The sequence below is a fragment of the Leiobunum rupestre genome, chromosome 4 (assembly GCF_980474605.1).
Source record: "Leiobunum rupestre chromosome 4, qqLeiRupe1.1.hap1, whole genome shotgun sequence".
Lineage (NCBI taxonomy): Eukaryota > Metazoa > Arthropoda > Arachnida > Opiliones > Sclerosomatidae > Leiobunum > Leiobunum rupestre.
The window spans coordinates 57781532-57803800 of NC_143387.1; the positions used below are offsets into that span (position 1 = coordinate 57781532).

Below are 22269 nucleotides of genomic sequence, written 5' to 3' on the forward strand. Positions count from 1 at the left end.
CTCTTTATTTTTAGAAAGTGCAACGATCTGTCAAGTTTCGCGCAATTTCTCTGGTTTCGAAATTAAAATTGGAATTTTTTCTATGAAACGAATGTGTTGGTCAGTTACGAATTACTTAAAGGGGAACGGTCAATCTTTAACCAGTTAGATAGCCCTATAGCCCATTAAAAACTAAAATTTATGGCGAAAACCGCATAAAAAAATATTGAGTGGTTAATTTTTAATAAAATAAAGAAATTTCGGGAAATTGAAAAGCGCGCGTCTGCCGCGGCACCTGGTGAGAAGTCGGTGAGACAGGAAAACAAAATAAAAGCGCACGCTGCTGAAGACGCGAAAAATTTGTTTTGCACGCGCGGCGCGTTCCAGTTATAAGAGACCTAAGCCTAAATTGCGCGATTTTAAAAGTTAGGATAGTTCGCAAATCGCTCATACGGGGTTAGGGGCGCTGGCGGCAGCCCCTAAGATGGCGGCGAAAATTCAAACCCAAACACCTGGCGTTATTTTTCATTTCATTTTTTTGGGCCAAAAGCTATTTTTTCAAGACAAAAAGAGGTACGTGTAAGTATATTGAACGTCTTGTTAATCTTTTGATACGGAAATAAGGCCATATTTGGAAAAGCTTGGCCGTTCCCCTTTAAGTAATTCGTAACTGACCTGAAGTATACGTTATATCTCTCGCGAAAGAAGTATTCAACTCCCTAGGATGCAAGTGCTAATCGTTCTAAAATGAGTTCCTTTCGGAAGAAAAATAATGTAGTGGGAATGTTCAATGTTGATTGTGATTTTTTTAAACTAATAGCCAAAGGAGCCACACGGGTCTAAGGTACATGTTTCCAGCGATTAACATGAACAGTAAGAGAAGTATTATATGCTTCTGATCGTATCCAATGTTGTTTGGTTTAAGCTCGAGATAATGGTAATATGTTTGATGTCCGCGTGTTATTGTTAAAGATCACAAAATGCCATTCGATACAGGATTTTCCGCGTTATCAGGCCGGCCGATATCCAGTGACTAAGCCCTAAAATCTTTTTCTACCGATTAATTATTATTCGTCACGTTATCAAACCGACGAAAAGCGATTCGTCAAAGTTTTCAAACCGACCAAAGAGAGATTCATCGCTCGAATTTTCGCTTTTTTTCAGCCTGTTCAATTGACGTTTCGGAACTCCTCAACGACCTCCAGCGGCCACATTTCCTTTTAGACCACTTACATTCAACGGGATTCGTAGCGACACAATAAAATTATTAGTTATCCCATGATAGCGGATAAATTTTGGTGATGCCATCCATTAACTAATTGAAGCCGATATTTTAAATATAATTATTCATAATAATTCTAAAATATGTAATATTAATAAGTTCTTTAAAGATCTTATTCGTAAAATATTTATAATTTTAACTAAATAATAATTTACGAAGCACCTTCAAAGCTTATAGAAATTGACAACAGATGTCGCATCACTCGAGTTTTAAAACTACTATCCACGTTAACTTTATAGTATACGAGAATAGATTTTCTATGGCAGAGTACAATAACATGACGAGTCCTGTTGGATATAAATGGTCATTGAGTATGAAGTGAAAAAATAAATTCTAAAATCGATTAATTTCTAAATATATCATTGAAATGTTTTAAATTATTAAATGAGATTTTTTCAAATGTTATTTGACAAATATTTCAATAATTATTTAAAATGGTTTAAGCTGAAGTGAAACGGACGCTGCAATGGAGGTCTATCGATTAGACAAATGCATAATTGACAAGGGAAAAAATCCTTTCACGGGGCCGGTAGCACCATTAGAGCACGGACTGTAAATTTTACTGTCCGTGATTAGAGTCCGAGTGTTAAATACCAGATGGCGCCATCAGTCTGATACGCAAAACATTCAAATTGCGTCAAAGCTGAATTCTTCCCGAGTTGAACTTTTGTTTATAGTTTTTACAAAAACATAGAGTTATAAGTTGGTTTTTTTCTTAATAAATTAGTAAGTGTTTATACTGTTCCCGATATAAATTTAAATTCGCGCCATCTAGTATAAATAAAATCATTAAATAAACACCTCTAATGGCTTTCTTCTAAATGTTTTTCCCGTAAACTATTTATGAATTATTTAAATGAGGTTAATTTACAGGAACTATTTTCAGGGCCGTGCAGTGGTGGCTAAATACCCAGGGCCCGACGAGAAAGGGCACAGAAGCACGCTTTTTAGAGGCCCGGTACGATAGGGGTCCATCGGTTTGCCCTTCACCAGTTAGAAGGGCCCGTAATGACCAAAATGTGCCCCAGGGCCGAAATGGCTCTGCACGGCCCTTCAACACCGTGACAGATGTTTCGAAAGCAATTTCCAAAGGCTCTATTCAATAATATTGCGCCCAATTTAAGCCACTACAGCCAGTTTATAGTATTTGTACGTTGACAATCGTAACCTTGCCAGCGGAGTTACCCGTCACGAGTATCCCGGCCAAAGACGGTGAGAATGGCGAGAGAGACACTCCAAAAACTTCAAACGGTCGTCTGCAGCGCGACCGGGATAATGAGAGCGAACAGACCTAACAAGAAAGCTCATTAGGAAAACCGAGCGCATCCACCCCAAATCTAGAGATAATCACTTCGAACTGAAGTACTCGGAAAGACGGTAGCGAGACCATTTCTAACTCTTTCTCTACTTAGTGGACAGAGAAACATAAGAGCGAAGGGAAAAAGGGCAATAACGAGTAGTAGGAATACAATGTTCCAGGTGTTGCTCTTACGTCCACAATCAGAAGAAGACTATCCTAAACGAGCGGGAAGCGAGCGTTGGTTTTGCGTCGAAAAAGAAGTTCTCAGACGAGGAAGGATAACGACTCTCGAGAACGCGCGCGCCGGGAAAAGAAAATAAAGCTCCCCCCCACTTTTAACTCTTTCCTCTTGTTTCAAGGAAGTGGTCCACTCTCCGCTCCCCCGCGTTATCGGGAAGAACCGCGCGATGGAGCCACTCGCCTCCCGTAAAACCTACAGCGAGCGCACCCTCGTGGCGAGTGGAAGAAACTAGGTTTTATGAAGGATATAATATGTAGAAAAAATGTTGGTAGAAAAATGCGTGATAAAAAATAGCCAAGAAGAGGCCCCGGGCGATGGTGCCCGGACAAGAGAGAGAATACGCAATTCTCCAAAAGTGGGGCAAAACACTCATCGATCGGGTCATGCGCCCTAGCGTTCGTTTATACCCCCCCCTCCCCGCGCGCACCCGAATTTCGAGGAGAGGGAGAGAGACCCGCCCATCTTTCTCTCCCCTCTCTACGCTTCGCCACTTTGATTTCACTCTCTCCGTGAGCTGAGAGAAAATGGACTCCTTCACGCCGACGCGAAGAGACAGATGGCGCGCGCGCTTTCTATCAAGTACAAAAAGGGGGCCCGATCATAAATGACAAATTTCTGACGCGAAACGTTCGCGTACGAGACAAATTACTTCGCGTCACTTTTGAGAGCCGAGACGTATTATTGTGGTAAGAATCTAGCGCTATCTTGATCCTACAGCGACACTGATTTAGCCATAGATTTCTAATTTTGCTAATGTTCCAAATTTAGTTTTGCGTCCTCAGGAGCCCTAACTCGCAAATACTTTGCCAGATAATAATGTCTGTCGCCTTTCAATGCTTTCGAACGCCGTCGAAAGATGGCGTACCGATACATTTCGGTCACGAATAAAATTTCTACATTAAACAGCGAATTTAATTGTGACCCCTATTAGGTTCTGACGAGGGTTTGGTAACTTTTAAAACTCAAAACCCTTAAAACTCTTTTCGTATTTACATGTTACACTAGCACCTTTTTTTTGATACTCCACATTTGGACCATCAAAGTGTTCCTCGAGAAGCGCTCAGGCGTCCAGGAGTGAAGCGAACTATCAGGATTTGAACTACTAACGCCATCTTTACGCAGCGCCTGTAGAAATGTTCTTCACCCGAGGTCTAGGCGTAAAAATAAAAGCGCGCTACCAGGGCTTGGACTATGAAGGGCATCTCTATTGGAACTCCTGTAGAAATGTTTCGCACGCTAGGCACGATGACAGGAGGGCGGCGGAGGAAAGATAAAGTTGTATCCAAAGACGAATGTCTAAATTTAGGAACGTTCCCCGAGCCGATCCATCGATATTTCATTCTATAGCCAAGCTTGGGAGCTCGTTCGAGGCGGGGAGGGAAAGAGGGGAAGATCAAAACAATGGCTACCTTACGCGGTTAGGAAAGCGATCGCAGTCAAAGATCCGGCGCGTCGCCGCCGCGACGTTACATTATCGCCGAGGCGAAAAATACTCTCTGGTCGTTGGGCGGCGCTCGTGTTCGGCCCGAAGGCACTTCGCTTGAATGGAAACCCCGCTACTAAACAACGTACTTTTCCCTTAAACGCGCGTTTCACGAGGGCTGTCGAACGCCACAGACTTTTTCCCCATCCTAGAGCCGCGTTTTTAAAGAGGTTCAAACTCGTTTTGGAAAATACGTCCTTTCCACAAACCCCCCCAACGCTCGCTTACCACCTGAAGTTTGGCCGAGGGTAAGCCGCGTGCCCGCGACGACTGACTGAGACGAGAATTATTTCGGGCTTTCGAGTTTCGTCGGCCCTCAAGAACTGTCCGCGAAAGAACGACATCGCGAAGGAAACGCGTCGGAACTCGCGAGTGAGACAAACAAAACGTTTTATTTATAAACTCAGGCCGAGTAGTCGAGAGTACCCGGCGCCAGGCATGGGACAAAGCCGAATTATATCGGCCGAGTCGCCGTAGAGGACGCGTTGTTCCGGCCGCTGAATTCGGGCCTTCGAGGACCGCAGCCGACCGATGCAGACGACGGTTTCCCCGCTCAAGGTAAATTTTCAACCTTCATTTTTTTGGGCACGTTATTTGGCTTCCAGCGACGCCGCTGTAATCCATCATTCCACCGACGGGCCTATTGTCTCCACTCGAATAAAGGGTTGCGTCCGTTCGAAATCATCCTAAACAGATAAGATTTCGGTGGTTCTGCCCAACAGGGGGCTCCCTCGGCGCCACGATTTCAATCAAGCGCGCGTTTAGTTCGACGTTGTCAAATTAAACTAATGACGTTAATTAATAAGATAAATAATTCATGGACTAAATTTAATATCAACGTTGAGTACGTTACTATCTAATCATTATTTAGGAAAGTCACCGAAATTTGTAGCGGGTGAAAGAAAGTAATTGTTCTTTTGGAGAAGGTTATAGGGGCGATTACGTTATCTACATTCCGTAACGAGTTTTAGAACTCCCAACCTAATTAGATAAAACTCTTAAGAAAGGTAAGAATAACGTTGTATCTACAGCTACGCTGTTTTTCGTATAAAAATTAAAAGTTCTTGTAAACGTATTTTATGAACATAAATGTAATGCCTTTTGTAACGTAAATATTTGCAAAAAATCACGGTACATTTGATGTTGATCGCGCCAAAGTACGATCGTCAGTTGAAATGTTCTAATCGAATATTTATCTAGTGGTCCCAGGAATCAACAGGTTTCATTTATCAAAGTACGAGACACTTGAAATCCTAATCGTGTAAAAACGCGAGATACCAAGTTTATAATTCTACATTTATACTAAGGTTTTTCTTAAATACACGCTTACTAACTGAAAGCTTGATACGTACCAGTAATGTTATTCACAGGTTCACGTTGATTTTTCAAAATGCATCATATTCTAACTTTCTAAAACTCTGGATATGATACACGTTTGGCGGGAAAGTTTCATTTCGTCTCCTTGATGGACACTTTTCTCGTAAGGAACATTTTATAAACTTCTGTTACTACGTATAACCCGCAAATAAGTAATACCATAAGTCTATAATATTGTTCCATAAGTTTGTCACTTTGGGGAATATTTTACTGAGAGTTAGTAACGTAGTGACGTCATCAAGAGAAGAAAATATCGCCCTAGCGAGGCGCTGTCAAAGGCTACGTGTGACGTGGGAGCGAGCGGACGCAAAACGACAACGAAGTCCGTAATATAGTCTGTCTCCTGAATAGCGCTTAGTTATATTGGTTAAAACTAGTTATACCATAGTTATACTATAAAAGTATTAGCAGGCCTGTTGCCGAGTCACTTTTTGTTTTAAAAATTCTGTCCCTAAAAGTCACTTTTTCTAAAATTAGTCACTATTTATAACTTTTTTGAGATTTTTGAGTTATTAATATTATTTGTCTTTAAAAAATCTCAAGGTTTTAAAAGTAAAAAAATTGCAGATTTTTATTCTTGGTCCTCAACAAAACTAGTCAAAATGTGATAAGAATAAAAATCTGCCTTTTTTAAATTTTTTAAAACATTGGTTTTTCTTTATTTTTAGTCAGTTTTAATTCACTATTTTTAAAATTGTTAGTCACTTTATTCATTCATTTTTGTTGCGTGATTTCCATACATGTACCTTCGAAGATTCCCGCTGAAATATTCTTTGTTACGTAATTTCTATGGCCTTGAGGCGCACTTATCTCGCAAAGTGAGGGATGATATACTTCTGATAAACTAATGGCGAAAGAATCTGCGCCAAACTCGTTCAATAGCATCAAGATTTTGCTATTATGTTTTTTTTTAATTTATTCTATTCTATTGTATTTTACTTTAAACAAGATGCGATTAAATATTTTATTCAAATAAATAAACTTACATAAAATGTTGACACTCGCTATTCTTTAGCTGGATTCCAACCAGATAAAATTCCAGCTGTTTAAACTTGCTATATTCTTTTCGTTTATTGTCAAACATTTTCTATTTAATGCGTTTGAAATACTTGCTACTATGAAGATATAATGTTTAAACTGCTGCAGCAATAAAAAAAATACGTGAAAACTGTGATGAAACACATAAATTTGGGATAAATTATTGCCATGGAAAATCATCGACTAGTCAAAATTTTGACATTGATTATTTTTAAGTTTTCAAAATTTAAATTCAAGTTTAGTACAATTTTATCGTGTTTGATCTTTTCGGTAAAACTGTATCATTTTTGAAAATTGTGGTTCCCTTTTGTCGCGCACGTTTGAAAATTGTGGTTACGTGATTTTGAAATTTTGGTTCAATTTGGTCACGTGATTTTGAAATTTCGGTTCAATTTGGTCACGTGATTTTGACATTTCGGTTCAATTTTCTCACGTGATTTTGACATTTCGGTTCAATTTGGTCACGTGATTTTGAAATTTCGGTTCAATTTGGTCACGTGATTTTGACATTTCGGTTCAATTTGGTCACGTGATTTTGAAAATTTTGGTTCAATTTGGTCACGTGATTTTGAAAAATTTGGTTCAATTTTGCCACGTGATTTTACAAATTGTGGTTCAATTTGGCCAAGTGGTCTCAATATTTTGGTTCAATTTTGCCACGTGATTTTAAAAATTGTGGTTCAATTTGGCTAAGTGGTCTCCATATTTTGGTTCAATTTTGCCACGTGATTTTACAAATTGTGGTTCAATTTGGCCAAGTGGTCACGTGATTTCCTAATTTTGGTTCATTTTTGTCACATGATTTCGCAAATTTGTTTCAATTTTGTCACGTGATTTGAAATTTTTGTTCAATTTTGCCACGTGATTTTGAAATTTGCGTTCAATTTTGTTATTGGATCAATTTGGTCAAATGGTTTCCAAATTTTGGTTCAATTTGGTCACGTGCAGCTCCTACGAATGCATGGGTCCTGATCGTGTCTGACCAATATATTTTCGGCTTTTGAAACGCCATGGAGGTTGAAGAACATTTAACAATCCAATTAGTTGTTTTTAAGCATTGTAATCGTCTTAATAAACTGTCACCAAAAAAACCGTCGTTATCCTTATATTTTGAAAATATTATTAAGACCGAGCCTTCGAAGCATTAGGGTAGTTTTACGTCAGGAATGGAAAATATAAGTACAGGTTTCAATAAATTTAACGCTAAAAACTAAAATTTAAATTAATGGTAATTAAATTAAATTTGTAATTATAATTATTTTTCTCTAAATTAGCATTGAAATATCAAAGGCGACTTAAACCTAAGATTGAATTAAAAACAAAAACACTGACATTTTAACAGCCACCGTTGTTTCTTACATTATGGTAATAGGAAATGGAAATCATTTCAAGATCGTTCCGTTTCCGGTACCATTACTTCGCGCCCAATAAAAATTTCAATCTAATTCTATAATGCACGCCTACTTTCGAACATCCCGAAGCTCTTCGCGTATACGTTATCGATAAAGACGCTTAACTGATAGCCAAGATCAAAGCTACGGAGAAGGTACGGTTTATAGGGTGCCGCGTAGACCCTAGTGGCTGTTAACCTCTTGACCCCCGCTGGGGATCCGAATCCGACTAGACGGTCATTTGCGCTCTGACGTTATTTTTGTCCGCTAGATGGCTGCACCGTTTGCATCGCGCTGTTTGGAAGGGGGAAAAACCATTTCTTGGTGGCGCTGTGGGCTGGATTCTCGCGGTGGTGTGTAGCCACATCTAATTCCCGCTATGACGTTATTCAACTTCTATATAAACAAAGCTATCTTTTCACCTGACAAGTTTCTAAACTTAATTTGCATAAACGATTGGGGGAAATTCGAATTATTCGCTTACACCGAGACGAAAAAGAATTGAACGTTTTTATGCGACTTTTAACTCGAGTAGAAATCATTATTTGAGCTTTTTGTTCCGCGGAAAATTGGGAAAATGTGAAATGGTTTTTATAAAGAAATTTTAGCTCATTATAATTCAGAATTGTAATAAAACACCTACACTTATCGTTAACTGCGAGCGAGACTTTAAACCTCATTACTGAAACCAGAAATAGCGCCACAACATTGCAATTAAATTTATATATTTACCGTATTTTTTTAGACATTTGACTCAAATTTCTTTGGTGTGAACCCGAAATAATTTTTCAAGCAAAATACAAACGACATGTCATTCGAATAATAACTTAATTGAACCTAACCTAGCCTAACGTAAATTAGTCAAAACGCTAAATAAAACTTGGCCTATCCATCGATTCGCGAAGGTGGGGTGGTGGAGTTGTTAGCACTTTATAACATTTAAACAGAATAATTTAAAACAATTAGTTAGTAGAGGTGAATAATATCCCTTAACAAAAAGGCTCTATCTCATTTCCAAATTTGGACCCAGTTTATATAATATTATTTTATATTATAATGTAAATGATCTCATTTTTAAATTTAGATCCAAGTTGAATCAACATCCAGTTTTGTATAATGTATAATATTATTTAATATTATATTATCAATAATTTCGATCAAATATTTTATATCAAGTATTCTAGATGGTACTTTGCGATCAAAGAAGAATTTGAATTTACCAAATTTTGGATGTAACTTTTGGAATCGAATTTGATCTTCAATTTTCGTAAGGATATCTCGTACGATGGAGTTCATTTAGATGAAAAGAAAAAGTATGATCTAAATCGAAAAATCTTCAGTGAATACTCGATACGACATGTTTTTTAACGTAACTAGTTCGTTGACCTTTAAGCATAGGGGTCCGATAATTGCCAATTTTGCGTGCGGGGTGTTCGAGGATTTTTAATGTCAAAGAGATTCCACAAATCAGAAACTGATTTTGAGGTTTCACAGGATTGCCACGGTACCTGGAAAACCTGGAATTCCTGGAAAGTCAGGGAATTTTAATATGGGTTTAAATATCAGGGAAAAGTCAGAATTTTTTATAAATTAATCTAAAAATCACGGAGTTAAATGTAATTTTTTTATAATAATAATAATAACAATAATAATAATAATAATAAGCTAGGTGGTCAGGGAAAACCTTGTAAAGTCAGGGAATTTGAATGTGAAAAACTGTGGCAACCCTGTTTAGAGCACGATTTTCAAGTTGATTTCAAGAATTTGAAAATCATTACCGCTCGCTATTGGCACTAACACATGGAAATTGTTTTGAGACCCAACTTTCCACCTTTACAGGCTCTCAATGTTGCCCACTTGAGGGTGGTGATGTGGGAGCTGTAATATTTCGGAGCCATGGCAACCCTCGTGAGGTCACTGACAAAGTGGGGGAGCGAAATGGGGGATGGAAATTCAGAAATTATTAAAAGAACGGAATTAGATGTTCCATATGAAATATATTTTCTATAAATGTTTCTCAATTAAATTGATGACTTATATCGAGAGCTCCAGAATTAGTTTCTAAAGTTGAGGTTAGCGGTAATAGTTAGTGTAGGGAGCTGTTGGTTCGCGTGGCATGAAGGGCTTTAAAAGTCGCTTAGAGGTGTGCAAATACCATTTTTTGGGGATCGAATCGAATCTCAAATATTTTTTTCAAGGCACGTCAAATACCAAATCGAATATTTATAACGTCAAATAATTTGGTCGAATATTTTTAGAACAAATTTTAAGCCAGTTAACTGATCAAATACCAAATAGTATTCCGAATATCAAATAATTCGACTTATTTGGTTTTGAAATAACCCGCTCGAAATAACCAAATAGTTTGCATATTTGTCAAAAAATAAAAAAATAATTGAAATCACTGTTGATTTTACTTGCAATAGTAAAATACTAAACCAAATGTATAATTTATATTTTATTTTATTTAATAAATTTAAACTATAATACTAAACTTTTTCGAAGAAAACTTTTACAAACAAAATTTAAAATACACATTTTTAAAGTTTAACTACCCCAGGTCCAAGTCAGCTAGCGACTTTTATTCTTTAGTAACTACTAACTACAATTAAAATCAAAGGATCTGCTATATTTTTCATGCTTTGCAAACACTTCATTAAAATCTCTAGTTTTTATATATATATGTAAAACACGAAGGAGCAGATCTTTTATTACAAATAAAAAAATAATATTTAATTTAATTTATAATAATTTTAAACCAATAATTTTGTGAACTCAAAAGTTCTAAACCGAAAAATCCAAAAAGTTACTTACTTCAACCTTTCTCCCAGTTATTAGTTTTGTTATGAACTTGGTTTATTTTTTAGTTTTACTTTGCTATTCTAGAAAATTCCATAACAAAGAACACGCGAATAATCTAGCCAATAGGCGCTAGAATAAACAGCTTTTGCCTTTCGCTAAGAAGTTTTAAAGTTACTCTTTATATGGTCCTTGCCGCTGTGGCCTAAAGAGAGGTGCCAGAAATAAGCACTAGTTCGGAAATTTCACAGCGTTCTCCTCTGATGGCCTTGAAACTCAACAAATTAGAAAAAGACCCGCGATTATTCGACCAGTTTGCAAACTATTTGAAAATACCAAATACTTTTTTCCTATCTTTTCGAATATTCGACTATTTGATCAAGAAAAACGAATATTCGCGAACTTTCCCAAGTGCTATTCGATTCGACGAATCGAATATTCGATTTGGTATTCTATCGAATTATTTGGTCTAACCAAATATTTTATGTTAAGTAGGTGCCACTATTGTAAACTTAAGCAAATGTTGCCATGGGAACGAAAAATCGTGCTAAACTATAAATATTGTCAAATCCAGAATCGCGCCAAGAATAGACGCTTAAATAAAACCGGTTCAGCGATTTGCCTAGAAGTAGTAATACAGAGAACCAGGACATACTTGTAAAAATGTTATATTCTAAAGCGCGCGCTGCTTAAAATTCAACGCAAAAGGGCTCGTTCAATTTCGCACGCGCCTCCTGAGAGAAAAAAAAAAGCCGCGCTAGCAACAAATGAAACTCACATAAACACGTGACTATTTTATTTAGTGACTCGCGCGTGCGCGTTGGGGAGGAAAGAAAAAGAGAGCGGCATTTATTGAAGCGCCTATTCTGCCCGATTTTCAAAATCCGCTTAACTAACTTCAGTGGCCTATCTACAAAGATGATGACGCGTTTTTCGTCCCTGAGTTGCCAGTGACGTAATTTCCGTCATATCCCTCGAACAAGATTTCGTTAAAGAAAATTTTGTGGTATACTTAAATGATTTTAAAAGTAGCTCATAAGTAACATAATAACAATAAGTATGACAATTAACGAGATTTACAACCAAACTGATTTTCATAGTTATTGCGTAATCAGGATATTTTCTCAGCACAGAGCCCTCTAGTGTCTAAAATATGCGAGACTTCCGCTCAGCCGAAATATCTGGTTTCCGATAGATAGGCGGAATATTAGGCTAAAATGATAAAAATTAAAAACTTTTTATCACTCATGATTCGCACGCGGGCTTCAAAACAAAGCCAAAGCCTCTCGCGACTCCAGAACGTGCTCTCCGATATTAGGCTTAAATTTTTATCAAAACGTAGCCATCCAAAACGGTCACAGATTGATGAGAGTATCAGTGCCGAAAAAAGGTTCGGTTAGAAAATTAGCATTAAAGCAATAGGTAGTGTCATACTCATTGTTGTAATGTTACTTGTGGTAGCTGAGTAAACGGTTTTAGATCGGACAAGGGATTACAGTGTACACAGTTCAGTTCAGTTCGCAGTGCCGCAACCAGATAGTAATTAAAAGGGGGCCTTGATGAAAAAATAATTTGTGATCGAAAAATCAAAGTATTCCCCACCAGGGTGCGCCAATAGGCCTTCGGGTAACGGGGGGGATTAGTTACTTTTCAGTTTCTGCCCCAAAGGAATTTGCCAATCAATACACCGGCGGCCATTAGTTCTGACTCTAAAATCGAACTTTAAAACAAATGAGCCAGAGAAATGTTAGTTAGTTTATCGAAATATATAGTTTGAACCGTAGTTGATTTCGAATAATAAATATTAAACGAAAACCAATACAATTATCAAAGCGAAACTAAAGGGAGGTTCAATTTTGCTCGAATCCTCCTGGTGGCGTAACTCGCAATTAATCATTCGCCAGCCCGGTTAGGATCGGTAGCGGCTCCGAAATATCATTAAATTTCAACCCCCCTATATATACGTGATAGATTTTAAGCGGAGGCTTAAAAATGAAAAATTAATGCGGAATTTGGGCAACAGAGGCGCCGTCGACGTAAACAGGGTCGGTATCGCGAATCGCTCAATGAGAAAAATGGCCGCCGAACTCGACTGGTGGCAAGTCAACCCGTCGCGGCCCCGCCATCGGAAAACGATTTGCTAGCGCCGATTACTGCTAGGCTCGGCGTCAAGTTAGCGGGGTAGTGGGCGCCGAACCGGGGGACCGTCACTAGTAATTAGCTCGAGAGGTCTAAGACGCGAGTGGACTTAGCGAGGACTATTGTTAATCAATAGCGGCATTTTATCCCGGGGCCCGGCGCTAGGGCCCCGTCCCATTCGTCATTTTATCTCTCACCGCGAGTTCCTCTACTAATTGATGAGAGAAAGTACGGATATTACTTTTAATTACGGGCTTTCGACGGTTCCCGACCGCCGCGCCATCTCTCGCGCCTCGATGCAACGAACGGCGGAATTTCAGAGGCAAAATGGGAATATTTTTAATAAGGAGAGTTTCGGGATATTTTTCCGAGGATAGTTATATATATTATTCACCTCCATTAATTCGGGATTTTTGTGACAGGTTGTGTGGCAGAAAGTACTTGTAGCGTTTCAAAATTCAGATTTTACCGGGAGATTTGTGCGAAATTTCTGAGTAATGAAAGGATTTGTAATTTTGTATCACTTTTTCTTTCGTATGTGTCCAAGACTTATATCGCGTTCAAATTTAAGTTATCCCTCGTAATGAAAAGTTTTTTTATAGCTTTTTTAGGTGTCCAAGGCTTATACCGATTTCAGACGCGGCTAATAAAACTGGACTTAGACACAGTTCACTAAATCGAAGTTAACTTTTTATATTGAAAGATGTATCTACTACCGTTGTAAGGTCGGCGCGGGAAATTTTCCGGAAAATGACCGAGGCCTTTTTTTCGGAATATTTTCCGTATTTTTTAAAAAAATTAAAAAGGGGGCCTCATAGAGATTTTTGCGGGGGGGGGGGGGGGCTCTGAGTTCTCAGCTACGCCACTGACCACCCTCCTACGCATTGTAACCCGGCCACCAGAATTAAAGGCTTTAAAAGTCGCTTGATGACTTAGGCCGAAGGTGGTGCCTTGGGTATTAGCCTAGCAGATTATTATTATTATTATTTTTAGTATTATTATTATTAGACATTTTATATCGATAAAAAGTTAAAAATATTAAAAAGGTTTAAAAACCCTTAAAAAGTAATTTATGTTTCAATTTTTTATTTTTCCGGAAAATTAACAACTTTAGAGGAAAACACATGGATATTTATTTATTTCATTAAAATTGAGCTTTCGACCCGTAGGTCTTTGTTTATTTTTGTAAACATAGACTACGTTTACATGGGGCTCTGAACGTCGACGTAAGGGAACGTCGACTTTCGACTAACGTCAACGTTCCGAAAAGGGGAGCGGTTACATGATCGTCGTTTCAAAAAATACAACGGATTTTTCCCTCCAAAACAGGGTATTTTGGCCACCTTAAAAATATGCTTTACTCGCGTTTTATTAGTATTTAATTTTAGGTAAGTTTCTATTCAATTATAAAATAATACATTTTTAAATATAAATATATCAAGTATTTCGTATAATAATAATATATAAAATGACATCTTTCATACGTTGATTAATTTATTATATACATTAATTATAAATTATGTTTATTTTATTTTCAGTATAATTTAAAAAGTTTCATAAATTATAAATTGCAATTTGTAGTTAGTAAATTGTTTCGAAATATTTGAAATTATTTATAAATTAAAAGGAAATAAAATTAAGTATATAAAATAATATTTATATAATTATTATATAAATATAAAAATAAATATAAATAGTCAATAATATAAAAAAAACTCAAATTAAAACGAATTTATTTCGGAACAGTCGGATATGCGGTAGGAAAATCCCTACTGGCCAAGGAAACGTCGACGTAAAGAGGTTACATGGGAAAAATAAACGTCGACGTTCGTGCGGTTACATGGGAAAAATAAACGTCGACGTTCGTGCGGTTACATGGGAAAAATAAACGTCGACGTTCGTGCGGTTACATGGGAAAAATAAACGTCGACGTTCGTGCGGTTACATGGGAAAAATAAACGTCGACGTTCGTGCGGTTACATGGGAAAAAAGCTCCATGTAACCGTAGTCAATGTAAGGTATTAGCGAGGTTCAGGGATTACTTGAAATAATTTATTATCAGAATTTGATAACGAAACGTATCAGCTCTGACTATTCCCCAAAATGCTTTCCAGTAGTGTTGTTAATTTCCCTAAAAAATAAAACGCGGAAAAATTTCCAGAAAATTAATGCGGGAAATTTTCCGCAAATCGGAAAAATAAAAAATTTAAAGATACGTTTTTAACTTTTTATCGATATAAAATGTCTAATATCAGTAAACATACTACAAAACATTAACAGTGTTACATTGTTTATCAGTTTAAAGCTAGTCTAGAGGTTTAGTTTTACTTTTAGATTCGAAAAAATGAAGCGAAAATGCCGCTTTATTTAAATTTTCAAACAATACATTATAGACTAATCATAGAATGAAATTTTTTTTTGTTTTTGCGGAAAATTACACAAGCGGAAAATTTTCCGACTTACAACACTACTTTCAAGTCTAAAATTTTAAAATATCTAAGTATTTTATGGGCTAATATTATTTTGAACCCCGGGCGAAAAATCGCTTAATCCGTTGTCGTGCAAAGTTCTCATTAACCTCAGTACGTTTTTGACATAAGTAACATTACATAATACCAAAGGAGGCTTAATACTTTGGTTTCGTAGTCAGGTTACCCTTAAAATTTGTTAGACTAATATTCGTAAAGCAAAAATCAAACTTTCACTTTTTATAAAGTAACATGATCACAGAATGATTTCGGAAATTATTACTAAAGGGCCACACCGGCGTCTTAATGTCATACGCGTTACCATGCCAACGAACACGAGCAAGCTACGAATTTGTGGCATCTTAATATCATACGCGTTACCAGTGGCGTAGCCAGAAATTCGTCAAGGGGGGTCGAAGTAGGTGAATGTTAAGAGGGGGGTCGAGAAGGGAATGGAAATTTAGTGCAGTCAAAGGTAGTCGAAAGGGGGGGGGGGGTTAGACATGGAACCCCCCTTTGTCTACGCCACTGCGCGTTACCATGCCAACGAACACGAGCAAGCTACGAATTTGTGGTGTCTTAATGTCATACGCGTTACCATGCCAACGAACACGAGCAAGCTACGAATTTGTGGTGTCTTAATGTCATACGCGTTACCATGCCAACGAACACGAGCAAGCTACGAATTTGTGGCGTCTTAATGTCATACGCGTTACCATGCCAACGAACACGAGCAAGCTACGAATTTGTGGCGTCTTAATGTCATACGCGTTACCATGCCAACGAACACGAGCAAGCTACGAATTTGTGGAACGATTTCTTTAGTAATTTCCCTAAAAACGTTGTTACATAGGTTGAATGGGGAGTTACCCACTTCCCCTCAAAATTATTATTAACTTCTGATTATATGGTATCAATACCAAAAAAAGTTAGACGGCTCTAATAATCCTTGTTCCTAGTTCCGCAGTGAGCGCTAGCCTAGTAATTAAGTTCCTTATTTTCTTTGTATATTTGTTTTATTAAATAAAGTTCCTAGAATAGAGTTTCGTTATTTATGAACTTTACAATTCCAAATTAAGTTTTGGCGCTTTCGTTTCAGTCAAACATCTTCCAGGAAATCGCCAAGAAGTAATATTTCCAAAAGCCAGGACCTGAAAGTGACTGTTTATATAGTGCTTGTTGAAATCATGGAAATTTTCACCAGCACCCCCTTGAAAATTTAAGTTATAAGGGCCCCGCGATGACATAATTCGTCGGGGGCCCGGTGGAAAAAGGACCCACAAGCATGCTTTTTAAGGGCCCGGTACGATAGGGTCCCATCGCCTTGTCCATTGAAAATTGAAGTTATAAGGGCCCCGCGATGAGATTATTTTGCCCGAAATGTTTCTGCGCGAAATTATTGTTTCGACTTGAAGCAAAATATGACTAATCTCGATAAAGTTAATGTGACCGTCCGCAAATGACCTATTTCTGAGTCACAAAGCCCTGTCAAAAGGAATAAAAGCAGTTATGAAACGATACGCCCATCTCGATCGCGACAATACGGGCTGCCCCGCGTCGTGCCGCAATAACGACCTTTCGAAACTGTCAATTTTGCAGAAAATCGTGGCGTGCGCTTTCGCTTTCGACCGAAATCAAATGTAGAAGGCGCCACCGACGGAAGATCTCGCTACGAACCGCCGTACAAAGATAAAAGTGTGTCGAGGCACACTTCCTGGCTCGTGTTTACGGCCGCCGTTGCCATGGAAACCCCGTTCTACGTTAGTCGGGCGCGCGCGAGCGCCTCGTCACGAAGAGGGACGCGAGAAGATTCTCTTCCGCCACGAGAAATAGTTCCGCAACCGTTCTAGGTCAAGTACGTGCGGATGAAGAAAGTAGCTTCCAGCTAGGAGCAACAAAGACAGCACTGCCCACACAAGCGGAACGCCACCCGTCAAAAGTCGCGCATTTTACTCGCGTACAGTTTTCATTGGTTAGACGCTTTAGCGCCTGATGCCGTCGGAAGGGGAAAATTCGGAAATTGTTTCCCCCCCCCGCCCGTAAAACGTTCAGCGAAAAGGTTCGTCCAATGAAATTTGTACACAACACTGCGTTAGCGTGTTTAAAGGCTAGCTGCGTTCTCCTTGCGTTTGTTGCTCCTAGCTTCTAGGGATTCTCATTTTTGCGTCGCGTAGGAGTCCCGTTTCCGGTTGGAGGTCGACAAGCGGAAATACAGCGGCCGCGGGGGGGGGGGGGGGGGGGTGGAATTCTTCAAATCCAGGATGTCTGTTTCTTTCGGGAACATTTTCTTCAGCAGCTGAAACCTATAATTGAATATCTTTCAGTTGACATCGTTTTGAAAATTTGTCGTCCTTCGATATTGCGTAACGGATAGGGGTCTTTCAAATAAACAACAATGTTTGTACGCGGGCCTATTTGTGGGAAATGACGACGGAAATCATGGCTACTGATAAGAACGAGATTGTAATTTCTAAAATTAATCACGCAATGTTTACAGCCATAAGTAACGTAATAGACATAAGTATGATACTTAGTATTATTTTCAAGCTAATTTTTTGACTGAACCTTTTTTATAATAATCATAATAATAATCAGGTAGGTTAATACCCAAGGCACCACCCTAGGCCCAAGTCATCTAGCGACTTTTATTGCCTTTAATTCGGGTGGTCGGGTTACAATGCGTAGGAGGTGTCTTATAGTTAATTATTAAGTACGATGAGATTAGATTGAAAGATACTTTATTTAGAACGACCAGTACTCGTGACTACTAGAGCCAACACTCATAGTTTCCCCCAACCAGTACCGTCTCTCATTCGGGAGAGGTGTCGCCACCTAGTGTGTTACAGTAGTACTATAATTTAACATATAACAGGAAGGTGGTGGCAAGCCCTTTATGCCACGTGAGGCAACAGCTTCCTACAATTACTATTGCCGTTAACCTCTACAAGTATTTATGGAAAAGATAAACCGATGAACTCGGGAGAAAACCCCTACGAAGAAGGAGTGGTTCCGAGTTTTTCATCCAGTGCCACAAGCTGGAATCGAACTCGGTTCCTATTGCGACGAGGCCACCCCACCCTTTCTACACTGACACTGAGTAGATTATCATATTTAATTTGTCATACTTATCTTATGTTACTTATGATACCGCTTATAAAAACGAAACCAAAATACTTATCATATTTTAAATTTGGTGCTCAATTCGTGGACAGTTACCGAAGTAATGATTGACTACGGTTACATGGAGCTCGGAGCGTCGACGTAAGGAAACGTCGACGTTTATTTTTCCCATGTAACCGCACGAACGTCGACGTTCGGAGAGATACGTCGACTTAACGAAAACTACCTCGAACCGTCGATTTAACGCCTTACGTCGACGTTCGGCGCTGCATGTAACCTCTTTACGACGACGTTTCCTTGGCCAGTAGGGATTTTTCCTACCGCATATCCGACTGTTCCGAAATAAATTCGTTTTAATTTGAGTTTTTTTATATTATTGACTATTTATATTTATTTTTATATTTATATAATAATTATATAAATATTATTTTATATACTTAATTTTATTTCCTTTTAATTTATAAATAATTTCAAATATTTCGAAACAATTTACTAACTACAAATTGCAATTTATAATTTATGAAACTTTTTAAATTATACTGAAAATATAATGAACATAATTTATAATTAATTTATATAATAAATTAATCAACGTATGAAAGATGTCATTTTATATATTATTATTATATGAAATACTTGATATATTTATATTTAAAAATGTATTATTTTATAATTGAATAGCAATAGAAACTTACCTAAAATTAAATACTAATAAAACGCGAGTATATACCCTGTTTTGGAGGGAAAAATCCGTAGTATTTTTTTAAACGACGATCATGTAACCGCTCCCCTTTTCGGAACGTCGACGTTCCCTTACGTCGACGTTCAGAGCCCCATGTAACCGTAGTCATTGTAGAAATTGCTTAATGGTTGAGGCTTATTTAACTATAATGGGTTAAACGCTTGTCCAAATTTAATGTCCATCGAAGTGAGGGAGAAGTACTTGACCTCGATGTCTCAATCTTGAAAGATAATGAAAGAGTACAGGTTAATTTTCAAATAATTCGTACCCTACAATTAAAAATAAATACCAGTATTAAAATCCTTAAATTATGGCATAATTTTGTAGGGGGTACACTGGTCATGAAACAACCGCATTAGGGAACTTTCACAAATCTCTCTTAAATAAATTTCAAATTTATTAACAATTATACGAATACCCATTATCAATTATCGATTTAATTTACGAATGGCCCTAATCGAATTTTATTGCAAATACGATAAAAAAAATCGCTTAACCTTGGCCTCGAAATTGCCAAAAGGTATCGGTATATGGGTGGAGTCTTTACCACAGTTGATTAATAGCGCGTGATGTAAATGAACACGTTATTGGACAACGGATCATCTGAAAAGAGAAAGCTTGTCGCATAATCATTATTTATATAATAATGAAGGGGGTGGATAATTTAGTGTGAATTCCCCCCCATTTCAGAGATAAAAAGATGTCACGGACATTTAAGTACCCACAATCCCCTCGATGTCTTAACTATATTTTAAATATTAAATTTAAATTTGAACAAATTTACAATCAACTTAATAAACCTAAGAGGAATTTTTAGACAAATCAAATTTTTCGAGTTACTTGGTTTTGGAAATAAGGTAGCGAGACGCGAACACTTTAATTTTAATAAATTTTTAGACAAACCGAATTTTTCGAGTTACTTGGTTTTGGAAATAAGGTAGCGAAACGCGAACACTTTAATTTTAATAAATTTTTAGACAAACCGAATTTTCGAGTTACTTGGTTTTGGAAATAAGGTAGCGAGACGCGAACACTTTATTTTTAATAAATTTTTAGACAAACCGAATTTTTCGAGTTACTTGGTTTTGGAAATAAGGTAGCGAGACGCGAACACTTTAATTTTAATAAATTTTTAGACAAACCGAATTTTTCAATTGATTTGAATTAGACAATCCCGCTTGCAGCGCACGTCGTTGCCTTTTTTCACATGGTAGTCGCAACATAATTATTATCCCTAAGTAGAAATAAGTACATTGTTGATGTCATACAAATTTCTAAAGGAGCAAACAGTTCCTTCTCCTGTTCGTGGTTTAAAGCCAGAAATGCTGGTTTCATTTTGGGATCGGAGGATTAGCTTAATTAACGGCCAAGTCAAAAGGGTTTTGATCGTGATAAACATAAAAATCTTTTGGTGTTTTTTCATAATTCCGCGGTTTTAAGAAACAAGTTTTACCTTTTTTTGCGTGTGCCGTTTAAATATAAATAGGTTAGCGGTACGAGTTTTAATTTTTAAGGGAAGTGAATCCAAGTGGCCAATTTGAACCCAAAAAAAAACCCGTTAAACGCTAAAAACAATAGACATGATTTAGGGTTTTTTTAAATGAAATTTTTTGAAACAATGAAGAACTGTTTTTAAACGGTTGTTAAGAATTTAATCATATTGTTTGGGCACCATCTCAAAGGCGATGGATTTGTCTTATCAAGTATACGAGTCTACAGGCCAGCTTATAATCTTTTCAGACAAGGCGTATAAGACCGGGTCTAAACTTTTTTTAAGTGTTGTTTTTTTATAAGGTTTATATTTGTTTAATTTATTTATTTTTACTATTGTTACATAATTTATTTGATACCATTGTTTTACAATCTGATTTGCACAAATTGACTTGGCCCTTAATACGTCTATGTAAGTCAAAGATAACTAATAAACAAACTTGAAACTTGAACTCTGTTTAGTTAACAACAGTTAACATTTTATATTGAAAGATAATTTACCATATCATTTTTTTGGGCCTCGTATGAAAAGTGTGTAAGCGTATGTGGCAAGTAGACTCGTACCTAACCAAAAAAAAGCATTCTTAAGAATTTTACCCTACCTGTTGAATAAGTTACGGAAATAAGTAGAATAGCAGATTATATTTTATGTGTTGACCGCATCCGCTCAAAATGTACGTAGTCTATTACCGTATTTAGCGAATATAACCCGCACCATTTTCAGTGTTCATACAAACATGGAAATCAGTGAAAACCTGGAAATATCAGTGAAATTTATTTTAAGCAAAAATGTCAGGGAAATATCAGGGAAAATTAAAATTTTCCTGAAAAATCAGGGAAAATAATTATGAGAACTCCATATTATGTGCAATTTGTTTTAGTATTACTGAAATTATTACTTAGTATTGAATTCATACATTCAATCTTGACTATATTATATTATAAAGTGTAACAGTAACGCTTTTAACATTTTAGAGACCACTATTGTTTTAAAAAGTACACCTGGAAAATATTCAAAACTACTCTGGAAAACCTAGAAATATCAGGGAAAATACTAAATTTACAAAATTATTGCACGACGGATACTAGCGTAAACCTTTAATTTTAATAAAATATTGAACCATGAAGTATCCGTCGTGCAATAATTTTGTAAATTTAGTATAGAACTTCCACCATGGTTATGAAATTAAATATTTATGATCAGGGAAAATGGTTTTTGAAATATTGTATGAACCCTGATTTTGTATGAAATTTCCGATTTTGGTGGGGTCAGTGGCGTAGCAACCATGGCGACAATGGGACAATATCCCCTCCTAAATTTTCTACTAGCCCCCCCCCCTGAAATATTGTGAATTTGTTTTTACAACCATAATGAAAAAGATAAATTTGTCGTTTAAAACTTTTAACAACGTAGTAAGA

At 37.2% G+C, this 22269-nt stretch overlaps 1 protein-coding gene across 1 annotated transcript in view; it reads left to right on the forward strand.

Moving 5' to 3' along the window:
- The first annotated feature begins 4232 nt into the window (after positions 1–4232).
- LOC149948447 (core alpha-(1,3)-fucosyltransferase-like) overlaps positions 4233–22269 on the forward strand; it is a 142105-nt gene continuing 124068 nt past the window's right edge. Inside the window, exon 1 of the mRNA XM_090173471.1 lies at positions 4233–4843. The gene's annotated coding sequence lies outside the window, so the exon portion shown is untranslated. The remainder of the gene's footprint in view (positions 4844–22269) is intronic.